Source organism: Abramis brama (assembly GCF_963993115.1).
Source record: "Abramis brama genome assembly, chromosome: 19".
Lineage (NCBI taxonomy): Eukaryota > Metazoa > Chordata > Actinopteri > Cypriniformes > Leuciscidae > Abramis > Abramis brama.
In genome coordinates, this window is record NC_139981.1 from 30,061,286 (window position 1) to 30,078,646 (window position 17,361).

At 38.9% G+C, this 17,361-nt stretch overlaps 1 protein-coding gene across 2 annotated transcripts in view; it reads right to left on the reverse strand.

Moving 5' to 3' along the window:
- tjap1 (tight junction associated protein 1 (peripheral)) overlaps positions 1 to 16,795 on the reverse strand; it is a 110,022-nt gene extending 93,227 nt beyond the window's left edge. For both annotated transcript variants that reach the window (XM_084093403.1, XM_084093402.1), the window contains exon 1: positions 16,375 to 16,795. The gene's annotated coding sequence lies outside the window, so the exon portion shown is untranslated. The remainder of the gene's footprint in view (positions 1 to 16,374) is intronic.
- Between the last annotated feature and the right edge of the window lie 566 nt (positions 16,796 to 17,361).

Here is a 17,361-nt window from a genome sequence, read left to right on the forward strand (position 1 = left end):
ATGATGAAAAGAAAATGTGACAAACTGTTTTCCAGGTTGACGCACCAGCAGTCAGGAACAAGACAGCTGCAGTATGGTTTGTTCAGGGCCGGCGGAGGCGATGGGCAAACTGGGCAAATGTCCAGGGCGCCAGACTCTAGAGGGCGCCGGCGCCGCACCATGACAAACATGAGCGTCTCAAACTTTGCGATCGACGATATATTTACATGCAACCAAATAAGCCATCATGTAAACACCTTAATCGATCCAAATGAGCTCTATCCAGATGAAATTTCGATCGGATTGAAAGGGGTGGTTTATTCCTTTTCTAATAAGATCGAGAGAACATGTAAACACTTGATCGGATTGAAAACCGAAACTGAAAGCACTGCACATGCGCAATGACGCAGAAATGGCGTAATGACATATGACGTCATATAAATGAGTGTCCCGTCACTCTGAAATTCTCCTATCACTCAGCGTCTGTGAAGTGGAGCAGGACAACGTCCCGCCAGTCCTGGTTTCGGATTCTCATCCACAGACGACAGGGAGGGTCATTTTCACTGCGTGATGAATATAAGCAGCACGCCACAACGGTTCATATGCTCATTGTCTCCAAATTATGACCAGAGATGGATATTAAGTCTGCTGTTTAAAACAAATAAAGAACCAATGTTATGCGCAAACAGTGGGAAACTCTGTATATTTTGTGCACATCAACACGATCACTTTAGTGTTCATGTAAACGCTTACGTTTGGATTCATCAATCGAAATTAATTCAGTCCGACTGAAACAAAAGGTGCGCATTTAAACATAGCCAGTGTCATAAAATTTCGGTCGCAAATTGGATTACTCCAATATAATTGAAGAGTTTGCAGCAGCCAAAGCAAGAAAGGTCCTCTTTTAAATGGTGAGGCAACTGTATTAATTACACCTGTCTTAAGTCAACAGTACGGGTTGATATGGGATAAATTGCCTTTTTTACTTAAAAACGTATTCTTAAAAAACATAAGGGGCTGCATATTCCTATTTTGCCCAGAGCGCTGGACTGTCTTCCCCCAGCCCTGGGTTTGATCAGAGTTTCGGGAAAAACTACAGCATACAGAAGCTAGAGACACCGAGGTGTGTGAAGCAAAGCTGAAAAGAGAACATCCAATGAAAGGTCTGTTTTCTCAATATTTTTGCGTGTTTATTTTGTTATTGCGAGGAAAGCACACAGCACATATTTACATATTCATCTAATCGCCAATCTCAGCAGAGCGGGCGCCGTCAGATGTTCGCTAATAGTATATCACTGATTCGTTTTAAACAAAGAAAGAAAAAGAACTTTGCTGTGAGAAAATTAGGGCCTTAAAGGTGAACTAAGTAACTTTTTTACCTTAACTGAACAGCTTCGGAGTCATTGGAATGGTTATATTACTTATTTCGGGTTGAATGGTGGTCGTTTCGCACCCCCCTGGTGCCCGTGAGCGGAAAATCCGCACTTGCAACTTTGAGCCGGCGGGCCGCCGGCGGGCCGCCGGCCGCCGCGTCAGGAAGTATCGCGTGATATCAGTTCTCGCGATGTAAACAATTGCTTTACGGCCAAAAGAAATCTGCTCAAATACTGTCATTATTGCGCTCCCTCACGCTGTCCGAACCCGAATGAAGAAGACATTTTAAAGAATGTCCCATCTGCTTTGATGTCGTTGATCTACTAGCCTCTGGTGTCTGAGAATCGCCAACAAGTTTTTACAACAGTGTTGTCAAATATATATTCCGAAGCTGTGGGGGGAGCTCTAGAGAGAAACCTGCGAGCAAAAAGCGAGAATACATCGAAGAAATCCCGAAGCTACTGAGTGCTGCTTTAAGGCTTCATGGTCCAAAATAAGGTGTTAGAACGTGTGACAGTAACTCAGTAAGTTTAAAACAGACATGATCTTATTATAAGGAAATACCAACCTTTACGGTTCTATCATTGGAGAAGGTGTAGCGGTCAACTTAAATCACGTGTGCCTTGATAAGCAATTACATTATACACTTGACATCATTTAATTTCTGTCAGAGTTGTAAAACAATGAATCACTGTTGGCGGATACCACAGAAGTAACTAGGGATGGGACGGTATGAAAATTTTATATCACGATTATAGTGACCAAAATTATCGCGATTATCAATATTATCACGGTTTTGTTAAAACGAGATGAAAGTTTTTCAAAAAGAGTTGATGATCACACTGAAGACATTTCAAGAAGTTTAATATTTGAAAATCAACAAACAACAAATAAAACAAGCAGCTCTATGCACTTTTTAAAGCAAGATTCTATTATGTGGTATTTCCTTCCTTATAATGACGGTCGTCAATAGCAATGCATTATAACACCGCGCACATCCATTGTAACGGCCGCCTAGTGTTAAGTAGTGTTCATGACATGAATGTTGATGTGCCTTTAAGATAACTTCTTCTATGGCGTACGTTATTGTATGCATGCTGGTTTTATGTGAGCGCGCACGCACACAGTGAGAGTGAGATTGCTCGCGCAAAGAGGAAGATGACCTCTACTGCTGACCGTTGTTTTATTATAATGTGTTTACTTCCACTTTGATTTGTAGCGTGTTTTAGAGTGTTTTATTTTCCCTTTTAACATTCGCTCTTCGACATGTATGTGAAGTGTGCGCTTAACAGAGAAAACATCTATAAAAGTCTCGTGGAACTAACAGTTCATTTGCACTGTCTTGTATCTGGGTAACGTTAGTATTCAAACTCTCTGACAGACGTTACGTTACACCATGATCACAATGGACGCGCTCTCTCGTTTCATTCAAATACAACTTGCCGTCTTGTGTCTCCGTTTTTAATTGTATTTTAAAATTAAATCAGAGTTGATTTATTGTTTACAGAGTTTGATAATATTGTTGTGATGATCATCTTGTCTGAACGATTGTTTTGTACGCTGTAATGGATTTATAAACAGGTAAGATTTAAAACATTAATCTCAATTCAATGTCCCCGTAATTATGTGCTAAAAAAAATCGGTGTAATAAGTGTATAATGAATATAAATTATTATCCCTTAAATGTCACATAGTCTTGTTTGAACTTGTTCGTTCGTCTTTGGCTCAAAGCCACTTGCTGCGAACTTTTCTTTGCGGAAGCTTCACGTTTATTTCAAGTGATTGATATAAAATAGTTCAACTTAAAACAACATTTTATGCCCAATTATTTCCTAGTAGTTTTGGTATTGAGGTCAAAGTTAACTTGCCTTGCGTTCGCTATACAACAGTGGGTAATGGTCACACAAGACGACTCGGCTACTTTCTTGTGCATGTTAGAGCTGACAGGGTGACCATCCTCGATTAAGTTTCCCTCAGGATTTTTGTTAAAGCCAAAATATGACCACACCTCAGAATTGGTTCTCTTAAAAGGCAGAAAAATCTCCCGAGCACGGTCACTGCCTTCCGCAATTCCTTCTTGAATAAAAAAAAACAACAACATTGCGTGCTGCGCCTGCATCAGACTGTTGCTGGCTGAACAGGATCTAAAATCGCGATAATCAAACACGGTTTTAATGATAATTAAATTTTAAACGATATTACTAACCGTCAGTGCATTTTATCGTGGTTTATAGTGAAACCGGTAATCGTCCCATCCCTAGAAGTAACGTAATCTGAATCATACCTGTCTCAAAATTGTCTTTGTCTTCTCTTAAAAAACAGCAATATTGTCAATGTAAAATAGATCAATACAAATGAAATGATTAATAGCAAACATGATGAAGGTTACCAGTTAGGGAGTCGATTCGTTAAATAATCAGACGTTCCCCCACAAAAGCAGTTTATTTTACATAGTGAAGCTTCTCCTCCACTGGCATCCATTCAAATAAACGGCCTTGTATTTATCCGTTTTTTTGGCCAATCTCGTAGGCTTGCCTTAAAGTGACTTTTGTTCAAACTAAACAGAGTTTGTGTTGGCATGTTCCTAAGCTGGCAACCCTAAATAAGCATAAAAAAGCACACAAGAACAGTATATTTTAATGACATTCCAACTAGGATGGATAGAGCACATTGTCACATTGCATTCAAGGATTGCTTTCTATGCCAAGGATACATGCAATCCTGAGAATGTGGTTACCTCAGAAGTGAGCTTCCTTAGTGAATGGAAACCAAGCCTGCATTTCCCAGAAGTTTTATTGATTTATATGCATCTATTTATACAAAGCCTTTCAGAGTGTGACATGAGAGAAGACATGCTTCAAGGATGATGAAAAGTGTTGTGATGAAAAACATTTCATGACAAACATCGATCTCTCTACTAGATTTGAGTGGTTGAACTCAGTTGGCCTTTATTATGAACCTCCTGACTTTAGGAGTAGTCAGGCATGAGGGCAGGACTGCGGGAGGCATCCCGATTCACCAGTGTATCCCTGCGGATCTAAACACCTCCTGCAGAAGCCTTAATTTCAGCAGTAATACATGAGTGTCCATTCTACGATATCCAAAAAAATTCTCATGAAGGAAGCAGATGAAGTGTGTAGCCTAATTTATGTGCCACTCGCAGAACCAAGCGGAAATGCAATCTGTTTGTTTGAGCGAACCAACTGTGCCAGACATGAAAGCATTAGCAGTTAACATTAGCAAACAATAGTAACAGTTACAGCTGAAAAGTAGAGTGAAAAGTCGATTATGAAAATGTAGCTTTCCCGGAAATCGATTCAAACATGCTTCTTCCTATAGTCTTGTGCATGACGTTTTTCTTTCAGCAACCATGATGGAAAACAGCCGAGGAAGCAAGACACTGTCAAATCTGGACAGTCTCAGCCATGTCATGTTAGTCCCAGAAGAGCTCATGTATGAATGCAGACAGAGCTCAGGGGCAAGTGTGAGTGGTTTCCGGTGTCTGAATCAAGATCCTTCCGAAGTGGGAGGGCAATTTAGTCTCAAAGCAACTCTCTCACAATCTGGGAAGCTCAGTGGGCTTCTGTGCTAAGGCATGTAACTACAAATCCCATTCCAGAAGCCGCAGTTCTGACTACACTGACCCTCTTTCACCAGTGCTACAATATCACCAACCAACTCCAGGAGTCATGGGAGTCATGGGAGAAATTTAATTTACCATCGCTTCATATAGAAATCACCTCTGAAAATACCTGAGAGACGCCAGAGAATATTGGACATGGACACCTCTAATCCGGAATGGGGCTCTTTCATTTATTGCTTTTCGATGGTTTTGTTTATTTCCATACCTGCGGGCCAAAGCCAGCGCATTACCATAACTCAATATTCCGTCACAAATTCAATGGGATTTCGAATGCTCAAAGCATAGAGAAAACGGCAAGAAATCACACTTAAGTCATATATTTTATTGATGCAGATGCTGACTCCGTAACAAGGGATTGTGAGAAATCCATCCTTAAGAGGCAGAAAGGTCTCATCCTCTTCTCTGCACAGAAACGTTATGATCCTGCAAAGTTTCTGAAGTCAAAGTTTTATTAAAAGAGTAAACTGAAAACTTGCTTAAAATAGATTCAATGCCTCTGCACCAGAAAGAAACCAACAAAAAAAATCTTAACACAAACACTTGAACTAGTGTAAGATGTAAATTACATAAATGTGGGTGGGTACATGCCTTCGCAAAACTCCCCACCACAATGCAAAGATATATAGGATGCTTGCCAAGGGTGGTTGCTTATTGGTTCAAGTCAAATAAATCAACATTCATGTCTCTAGGTATGGCTACGATCCCTCCTTCAATGTAAGTATGGGGCTTTTATGCCTGTTTTCCTGTCAAACACTTTTGAGATGCACTGATTTTAAAATCGTGACCGATAACTACTTGGCCAATTACCAATAAAAGGAAAACATTACACTATTTTGTCTATCAAGACAACATTTATTTGTGTAAAGTTTCATATAATACACTTTGTTTCAAAGCAGGTACACAGAAACAAACAGGAAAATTGTTGCAAAATGATTTCCACTGTAAAGCAGATCTACAAAATTGTCATTAAGCTCAATTTAGTTCAATAACAGTGTCAATTTTGCAAAGTTCATCAATTACAAAACAAATTCAATTCAGCTATAAAGCAGCTCTACAGAAGACCGTGTCATTGTCCAGCTCAAATTAGTTTAATGTTGATTCAATAACTGTCAATGTTTCAAAGTTCATCAAGCACTTTTAAAGCAGCTCTACAAAAGACAACAGTATCATCATCCAGCTCAATTCAGTGAAATGTTTGTTCTCATCCAACAGTGTCAGTGTTTTATACCCCAACTGAGCAACCCAAAGGTGACAGCGACAGGCACTCCATCAGCGGTTGCATAATCCAATGTTTTTCTCTTGGTAAAATAATTAAATACTTACTAAAAACAAAATGAAATCTTTATCAAATACAGCAAGGCTCGACAACACAGACTGCCCAGTGCCAGCGTGAACAACGCTCGGGACAATTGACAGAACTGTTAGCCAATAGTCGTTTGCTTAAATTATTAAGTATCGGCTAGAGCTGCACAATTAATCGTTAAAAGATTGTAATCTCGATTCAAACACCCACGCAATCTTAACCCTGAATGACAACGATTCCGCTATGTCTATTACGCCGGTTTCACACTGCAAGTGAAGTCGCTGCCTATGTTAATGAATGAGAGGGTCGGCCGTCACACTTCCGATGTGAACGCTCTCATTCATTGATACAGGCAGCGACAAAACACGTGCTATTCACGCTCGCAGTGTGAAATTGTTTAAACCAAAAGACTTCAGAGACTTTGGTTGAACTTTAAAAGTACGATCGTCACACTACAACATTCAAATTTGCGTTCGCCCTGCCGCTGATCCGGAGAGAGCAGCTGCCATGTAAATGTACGGTATGAAACTGACATGTTAAAAAATGTAGGGTTAGAGGATTTTGTTTTTTCTTAGAAGGGCAATATTACATACATTCCTGCTGCTCGCATTAGAAACCACCAGTAATTGCTATGCGTTGTTGTAATGGGACCTCCAGCTGCTAGCACTGGGTTGGTCGGAGGACAGATTAAAGCTGAGGCGGCTCTTTCAGTTCCTCTGAGTGATTTCATTTTCTACTGCTGTGGGCTGGGGGTGTGTCCACACAGGCGTGTTATCCAATCAGCACGACTGCCAGGAACCACTCGAGCCTGAGTCAACCTTGGAAACGCTCATAATAATCTTCAGGCAACGGGCAAAATAGGCTAAACGTCATTGTTTGCTCACCCTCATGTAGCCTAGTTCTCTGAATCTATTGATTTTTTTCTTTCATCAAACATAATAGGAGAAATTCGGAAGAAACATGCACTTAATCATCTTATATATTCTTCTCTTTTCTTATTTATTTTCTTATTTTTAAATCCTTTTTGTGTAAAACACTATATGAAATGACTTGCCTAATGTGCAAGCTCATGTTGTCCATTCAGTGAAAGCATAGCTAGCTTGTTTTTTTACCGTCATGCTTCAAAAGAACCAATGAACGCTATACAATGTACAGTATACTTCAAGTCATCTGCAATGTTTCAATATAAAGAAGTAAATATGATGCAGTTGTTTGTTTTTTTCTTAAATATTTTCATGTTTAAGTGAACTATTCCGGTTAACAGTGTTCTGACACAAATCTGAACTCCAGGCACTTTGTTTAGTGTAGGTGTCAACTACAAGTCAACTTCATGTTTCTTTATAAGAAGAGGAAACAGAAAACTGTCATACTAATGAAAATGCCAATACTCAACGGTGTCAGCTGGATAAGTTAAGACGCAAGACGTAACATAAGCTCCAGGGCAACGCTGACAGAAATAGGCCATTCTGTCCATGCATGTGAACTAAATACGATCTCATATAAAGGTATCCAAACCACTATGACCTTTCAGTGAATGACAAGGCTTACAAAACCCAACTCCTAAAGGGTAATTTGTAGTTCTCAGGAACAAGAGATATTAATTACAGCTCAATGAAAATGTCCATTGGGGACAAAAATAGTAAAAGTGCTGATGTCTGGAGGAAAAAACAAGTGAGATACTGAAGAAAGGACAGGAAGAGGAAAGGCAGTTTCTGCAATGGGACTTTTCACAATGCCGCAAAAGCAACCAACATCACGATTTGGATTCCTTACATGCTATAGCTGAAATTTTGTCAGCTGAAAGTAACAACTTTAAATACTATAGTAATGTACCAACTGAGAGGGTTCCCTGTATAGTTTACTTAAGAACTGAAGTACTTAAGAAAAATAAACATGTACTGTACCAGATATATATGCAAAAGAATCAACATAGAATTAAATCAAATCAAGAGCGTTTGAATAAATAAAAAAAACGTGAACTGTCCCTTTAACAATGCATAATAATCAAGCTGGAAGACATGTAATGCTGTAGACATGCAAACAGAACTGCTGAAATATGGAGCGTTATGAAATGTCCTTGATCACCAGAGGCACTCTTCTGATGAAATGACATCAGGATGTTTGGATGAAGTGCAGGAAAAGACAATTATATTAAATAGATCAGCTTGGATCTGATGTTGTCTGGAGGTCTACGGGACTCTTTATGACCCCAGTGGTGAAGCATTGGTGAAGCTACAGCCACCTGCCATTGTGAGATCTGGAGCGCTAAGCTCTTTCTAGCAGCTGGTGTGTGTGTGTGTGTGTGTGTGTGTGTGTGTAGTGTAGTGTAGTCAGGCCTAATGTGCGCTGAGGATTACTGCTCCCGGCTTCTCTTAACACCGCGGGCAAAAACAAGTGCAGGTAAGAGAATAAACAGGAGAGGAAGAACAGGAACATGACGAAGACTTGAGCTCCCTGGAAAGCCAGTTGTCCGCGTAAAGAACAGTCTGACTTCATGGACACTGTATATTGGGCTTCCATGTGACTTCTGAAAGCTGCAGAAATATAATAGTGGCAGAAATCTAGATATAGTTTGACAACAAAGTTATAAGAAACATGTTTTCTTCCTAGTGTATGAAACATTTCCAATGATGCTCCTAATCACCTAATCATACAGAGAAATAGGGGTGTAAATACTTGGTTTATTAAGGATTCGATAAAGATTTTTTAACCCTCTGGTGCTATTCGGCCATTTTTGATCGAATAAGTTTACGTTTTGTTTTTTTTAGAATTTTTTACTTAATGGTACGAAAGTTGGTAAATGTTTTGGCACTCGCTGTGTGAAAAAAAAAAAAAAAAATCATGGACGTGATTTGAAAAGGTTAGTCCTAAGTGGTTCTGAAAAAAAATAGTCACACTTGTGTTGCTCGAGGTCAAAAATGAGGAAACTAATTTCATCAAGTGGAAACTTTTGGTACTGCGCCCAAACAAAATCTTACTGAAAGCTTTTTTTTTTTTCTCGCATCAGTTTTAGATTAAACGTGTTTTGGAAAATATAGATTTCATATAAAAAAAAAATTCATATAAAGATTTTCATATAAAAAAGTATTTTTGTTATAACCGTAAAATTCTATAACTTTTTTTTGCATTTTTCACAACAATAAACGTAAAATGGTGAACTGCAGATACATTTTCTGTAAAGCTACTTTGAAACGATATATTGAGAAAAGCGCTACACAAATAAATCATTCTTTAAGGTTGAGCAGGTACAGAAAAAGCTCATTTAAGGCAGAGGAATTTAATTTCAGAGTGAATTTCGGAATTGAAAACATGTACACGCCGGTACTGACCTTTACGAGACATTTCAGCTGCTCATTTGGTCATTATGAGCAAATGGGTGATTTCATTACCTTTAAGCGAGATTCTCCAAGCACTGTTTGAAAATTGATGAAGGTAGAGAACAGAAAGTGCTGTGAAAGAGGCAGACGGAGGAAAGCATCAGTAACCTGTGTCTGTGGCACTGAGAAAAGGTGCAGGCTATGTTGCAGGTCATGGATAATTGGATTCAAGCAACAAACATAAAAACAGACTTGACAGGCTGACAATGGGAGCAAGCGAGCGCAGGGTAAATTTGCACAAGAACTGAGGAGCGTTCCTCCAGCATGGGAGCTCGGCCAAGCAAAGGAATGTTTCCACACAATCCTCACGACTCTCACTCCCTCCCGTTCAAAAAAAGAGTTGAGCGAATTCCAGAGGAGCTTCCAAAACACTGCAACATGTAGGTCGTTTCTTGGCACAAAAAGTCCTTGCAAAGTATTACAAAGAATAACATACTTACTACCATGACCATACACAACCTTTGTGTTTTTGAAATAACATTGATGAAAGATCGTTCACGCAGGTTGGAATGAGATTACAGCGAACACCAAAACCAGCTAAGAATTTGTGCAGTCTAAAAATGTAGATACGCAAATGCCTTGGCAATTTCTGAGGAAAATCACTGTGCATCTTTCCAATACAGTGAAAACAACTCTTCAGCTTATCTTAATAAACCCGTTCAAATGTTTGCTTTAAAAATGACTGTCTGGTAGCTTTCCCGAGTGAAAGGCTGTGCAGTGTGTGGCCAAACGCTGATGAATAGAGTGTATCTGAAATTCTAAACCAATTTTGACAGCCAAGGTCATCTTCAACAGCTGTATTTAAAGCAGAAGCAAAAAACTAAACAAAAAAAAAACAGATGATTCCTGCCCTGATCAGAGTATGTGTGTTGACAGGAACAATCTGGCCATTCTGGCCAAAAAAATTTAATTATTTTGACAAATATTATTGATTTGAACTGATATTATGTGATATTGCTGCTGCTTATATCAGGGCAAAAAAAAAAATTTAAAAGCATATATTAAAAGAAAATTATGAATTGTAGCAAAATACTATCAATGTGACCAAACAATGCATTTTAGTAAAAAAACCATAGGCCTAATCAAAGTTATTTAACCCATGATGATGGTCACTGCATACCTGCCAACCTTGCAAAAAGGTTGTATTGTATGGGCGGTTTGGACGACGACACACATGCATTATATAATTGCATTGCATATAATGTGTGCTGGTTAACTAGTCTAAAATTAAGAAACCCCTAGAACACATAAATAAAATAAAATAAAAACAAAAACATAGGAACATTTTCCAATATCCTAATATGATACTAAATAGCACAGGGAAAAGGGCTTCAGTTTGTGACGTGCTGTCTTCGCGTTTGAACATTGCACATTTTAAACAGGACACGCATTAGCTGAATAAATGTTAGCCAATACAAACATATTTATAGAAAACAGTTGACAAGAATAGACAGGAATCCAATAATAGCATAACGAATCACTTATTCTAAAAATAATATAAAGTATAAGTTCCGAATCCGACATATAATGAGGGCTGTGTTAACAGTAAAACGTCCGTCATTTTTACGAATTTTAAAAGCAGGGATGGATAATACAAAATGCTTTTTAACAGAAAAAAAAAACAAGCAGGAACAAAATTCAAACTTAGCCCGTCAATTTTCATTTTACAATGATCTTCTCTCTCTGTGCGCGCGCGCGTCCGTGTTTGTGAGAGAGCTCGCGCAGCACTGATACAACGGTACTTAATCCATAAGTAACTAACGCGCTCGTTTTCATACAAAATAAATATGTAACATAATTAGGTACTTTAGTTATAATTAACACAATAACGTAACACATGAAGGCTACGTTTCTCAACACTGAGAATGAATGAATGCGCTTATCAGTAGGCTACTAATCCACAAATCACAGCACTTTCATAATCACTAAACCATAGCGATTTCAAGATTTATTGTTCAGCATTACTTGAGCATTTTATTATTTGCACTTGCATTTGACTGAATGATGTCTTCTTCTTTTCTGAGTAACCATGAATAACTTAACGGAGTATTTTAAGATAATCCATGCGATCTGTGTGTGATCATCGAATCCATAAGATTAAGTTAACTCAACAATCAACTTTCCACATCGACCCCAGGCCGTTTACCTTCAGGAGTCAGAAGTACCGTACTGTCCTCGCTTATGAAATAAGTCAGACGGCGGAAGGGGGATCGAGCGGGAATCTTTATTGGTGTCTCTTTTTAATGATAGGCCTTACGCATTTGTCAATCATCCCCGCTTGCTATTTGGGGAATGAACCCAGCGCTATGATTGGTTGAACTTTTCTTCTTTTGCTGTAGCTTGATTTGAGGACAGCGCGTGCACAGAGATGTCACCAGGTTTTTGCGTAGTTTAGAGTGACAAATCGTACCGGCGTACTTTGAAGTCAAAATGCGTATCCGCTACGCAAAATGCGTACAGGTTGGCAGGTCTGTCACTGTACACCTTTTTTCCAAAACAGTCCTAAGAAAACCTCAGTGAAACCACAGAAAGCCCCTGATCATTACGGCTTACTTAATGGAAGACGACTCTACGGCATCCATCGTCCAACAATTACCTGACTCTCAGACACCTTTTTTCCCAATTAAACACTCCAGACTGCACAAAACCTCTATCTCTTCAGCTAAGCCCAGCTACACGCAGCGGTACTTGACAGAGTAATCTTTCAACAAATCCCTCCCCAAACATTTTCACACTGGCTGTTTCCTAATTGATAAAGCTCCACGGGGGGTGCGCTACCATATGACACCACCTAGCACAAATCCACCAGTCAATGGCTGCCTTAAAGAGTCCGCACACACCAGCGGTGTGTGTGTGTGAGGTGCTAACAGAGGCGGATGAGAGAGAAAGCAGAATAATACTATGGCCCAGATGATGTTTTCAAGTGTACCAACAACATACATGGGAGAGGAGGTCACTGACCTTTCACCCCTGTATCTACTGCATCAGCACAGTTGAGTTTATTGAATAGCCCATGATAGTTCGATCGGACATCAATATAAGCACCTGTAATCCAACATCAGCTGCAATAACGCAGTAATAATGCACAGACATTCCGGCGGACCAAATATATTTGGCCGAAACTGCAAAATAACTGAAAAAATAGTTTTGACCTAAACCATTAGAGCTTCAATAATGATGAGTTTTGACCATGTCAGTGTCTACTTCATGCACACAACAGAAAGTAAAAACATCAGCAGTGTGGACGCATATCACAGTGAACAAAAATCAAGGGCAGGTCACGTTAGTCGAGCTCGCATCAGTGACTCTCAGCTGATCCGTGTCAACCTATAGGAATACGACGCCTATCACTGTATACATATATAAGCTCCTTCAGTATTATCAGCAGATATCGCGTTTCTCAGGAGCGAATTACTCTCCTCCCTCCCCAGCTCCTCCTCTCTCAGTCAGGGTTCCCCTTTGAATCAGAAAAAATTCTCAAAACATGTTGTACTTTAAAAATCTTGAATTAATGATATCTGCAATACATTCACGTTGGTTCTGTTTACCCTAATTGCTCTTATTCATGTTAGACTGCATGGATGCGCAGGGAGTTCTTGCCCAGAACAGAACCATATCGCCAATCCAAACTGTATGCTAATTGTCAATCGTATTCGACGATAGTGGTCCTGACAGAGCAAATATGTCAAATTTGTTCGGCTAAAATATATAGGTGGTTCGTTGCAGAAGATCTTTACTACAACCGGCTTAATTTATCACCTGCGAACGCGACACTCTAAACCAGTGGTGTTCAAATGGCTCCGGTTCTGGACCTCAGCTTAGTCCCATCCGGACCGCGGGACATAATTGCACCATTTACCGTTTTCTACAGTTTAAAGTGAGCAGAGCATCAAAACAACGAAGCAGTTCACACCACAAGCGCTCAGGGTCGTTAACGGCAATGATCTTTAGGCGCAACATCTATTATTTTTATTCATTTTTTTCATTTTCGGCTAAATGAAAACTTTAGTGTCAGAAAAACAATATTTTCAGTGCATCACAACAGTAACAACGCCAACATTTATATTTTGGAGCCATAACGCCAATAATCAGTTACTCGGGATTGACTAGCTGAAATTTGCAATAAACTGAATTACTTATTTACATTGAATTAGTAAGTGGTACAATCCCAATAAAAGACCAAACATTTAGCCCTAATGAGCAACATGTTCAGCTCTTTACAAACGCGCACTTTACTAATTGTTTATCGACAAAACCCATCTGTAAGTAATGGCTGAGGCATGTATGACTTATCAACTCACTTTAAGTGCACTCAATAAAAAAGGGAGGAGGTATGGGAGCAGCTAGGCTGTCATATCAAGCAAGCATTACACACTGAAACACTGCAGTTTATTCAACCTCCCCTGAGAGGCATCCAACACAGAGTCTTCGTCTCACACTAGTGAGCTGCCTAGCCTACACTAACAAAAAGAGGACCAAAAGTACCATGGTACTCTCTGAGGTACTTTGCAAAATGAAGAGTCTTGTCCATTCACTTCTGTGCACAGTATGCCCAGCGATGAATAACCAAGACACAACCCTACACTGCCCGAAACATGCTGTCTCAGGCAGCTCACTAGGTTTGAGACAGTGCCAGAGAAGTCAATGACATTAGGATGCTGGTCTACTTTACACAAAGCCTTATAGCAACACTACAGCTGAAATAGGTCTGTGCATTACATTAAAAACCGCAAGGAAAACTGAACATTATTGCATACAGACGACCCCTAAAGACTTAATTTACTGGAAATCCAGTTGTAAGTTAACTTTTAACTGCATACAAATTCAAGTCAGATGCTCGTACAACTCGACTAAATAAACCATTTATTAGGCTACTTTTAATAAATAAGGAAATATGAACTTCAATTGGATTTCTTAAATGGCACAGATAAATACACATTTTTATAACTTTTTTTAGAATATTTAAAGATTACTCACAAAAAAATACAGATTAAAAATCGAATTTGAGATTACGATTTGTGATTTTTCACAATTATTGTGCACTCACTCACATATTGATATTATTGTCAAATGTGTTGCCATGTAAATATGCTACAGACATACATCCGCCATAAAATAAAATAATGCACCGTTTTGCTCCGTTACTTTTCGTTCTCTGTTTTTTAACACATTATTGTATGCACGGAAAAAAGGTTTGCATCGGTTAACATTATGCTTAAGTCTACATGTGAATGCAAAGCTCTCTAGTTTCAATTCATTTTAATGTTTAGGCCTAGGCTATGTAATGGAAAACGTGTTTTGACCGTTATAGGTCAAACTACCTTAAAGGGTCAAGCAAGTGCATTTAAGCTTCCGTTTACCATATTTGCTGATCAATGTTTGTGTGAACAAAAGCCTAACTTAAATTTGCTCATCAGATAAAGCGATCGTGTCTCTTCAGAAGACTTATGATAGAAGATTATTTTATGATCTTTATTTATAAACACTGCGAAACATTTAGAAGATGTCTTATGGGTTTGGAGCTACAATTAATTTTTGGGTGCACTATCCCTTTAAAATAACAAAGTAAACAATTTAAGCCAGAAATACGTTTCTAATAAAACATCATACTTAGGTTGGTTGTGTTGCAAAAGACATTCAAATGAGTTAAAAGTAGAACCCAAGTGGACGAAAAGGAGAAATATTTTTAACTGTTATAACTTAAAATATGATTATTTATGGTATTCATCCATTCACCTGAAATGGTATTTGTTTACAAAGCCTTTAATGAAATCATAGAATTTATCATACGAGTCCATGTTCCATGTGAATAAATTATTTCTTCCTAAGGTGTGTGTGTGTGTGTGTGTAAGCGACATTAACAAGCAAGCGAAATTAACAAAATAGACAATTAAATCGTTAAACGCAATTATTTGTACGACAATTAATGGTGAAGCAAGATGTCAGGATCGTGACAGCCGGAGGGTTGGTAAATAACCGCAGGTTTGGTTTCTCAAGCGTCTGTTACCTGTTCTGTGTCCATGATGGACTCCACGAGTTATTTCAGCACAAACTCAGAGTATTCGTCGAAATATGGCATCGTTTTTTCTTCCCAGTAGCATTCCACGAAGTTATACTATTTCATGTCAGGACACGTGAATAAAATGTTAATCCCCATCGGTTTAGGACATAATCACCAGCATAGATCACCCCGCTAAACGGTCGAGTATTAAAGAAGACCGCGTAACAGGATCGGTTGCACAACCGGATCTGCTAGTAATAATATAAGTATAACGTTATCTGTGATAAGAACACAAAAATGCATTTAAGAATTAAATATCTGTGTATTTAAATCACGAACCATGTGAATGGAGGAGACACATTACACAGACAACATTGCCGAAGGGTTATTCGCCTGCCAATGGCCATGACACACTACACCGAATAATAATAATTCGCGTAAAACACCTGACATCGACACTTTTCAGATTAGTAACCTTCTCTAATCTGCTAATCGATCAGTGCCCTGAGGATATGTTGATCGAGAAGCATTTCACAGGTCTGATTTGATGTTGAGATTAAACACAGCACTGGGTGTGTTTATCAGTTCATCTCAACGGTGACTGGCCGCATATCAACAACATTATAAAAATAAGATTTGATAGTACATGACCAAAATGAACTACTGTTACGAAGGTATACATTCATGAACTTCTTACCTGCCACTGGTGATTTTCCGCAGTTAACCCCAGAGTTTGGTGTAGATCAGTATAGACTTCTTGCTCAAACTGAATAAACTTTGCCCGCTTTTCCTTCTTCTTTCTCCTCGCTGGCTAACACACACACACATACACACTTGCTAACGGCACTGAAATGTCTCCACTCGCGCCGTCACTAGCGATCGCCGATCCCGCGTCCTCTCGCCGGGATCTCTCGTTGAGGAGTTGAAGTGTTACCGGGGATCGCAGGTGTGGATATCAGCTCTTCCAGATTTCAGATAAAGTTTATCTCCATCTTCTCCCGTTCAGCGCCATCTTTCCCGCGGGGCACGCCGGGTAATCCTCAGGAATCCCGACGCGACGCGACACGTTCGCTGATCGTCCTCCTGGAGTGCTGGAATGCTGCTGGGATCAGAGAAGAGGAGAGCGATGTTACTCAGTTAAGGGAACATACACTTAGAGATCTCGGGTCTATGATCTAGTTTTCAAAAGTTGATACAGGCAGTTGCAAATAAAATAATGGTAGGCTAAATGTGGGTTTTTTTTGTTTTTGTTTTACTTAATCTAATAATTTTACTTTCATAATATCTGTAATGTTGGTACCATAGTAGGCTAACATATAGACACACTCCAGTGTATCAAGAAAATAGCCTGATAGGCCTACCATAACAAACTAGCAGTCAAATGGGCTGCCAAATACTAACCCTATAGCTCGATTGCTGCTGTCTGAGGTCAAACACGCCCCCCTCATTAGCATACGGACAAAGAAATGTATAAATAAATAAATGTAGAAATAAATAAATGTAGAAATAAATAAATGTGATAAATGTAGACATGAAAATATATATATACATGAATAAATGTGGAAATAAATAAAAGTGGAAATAAATAAATGTATAAATGTATAATAAAAAATAAAAATAAATGTGTGAAAAAATACAATTATACATAAATAAGGAAATAAAAGTACTTTTTTACTTTTTTTGT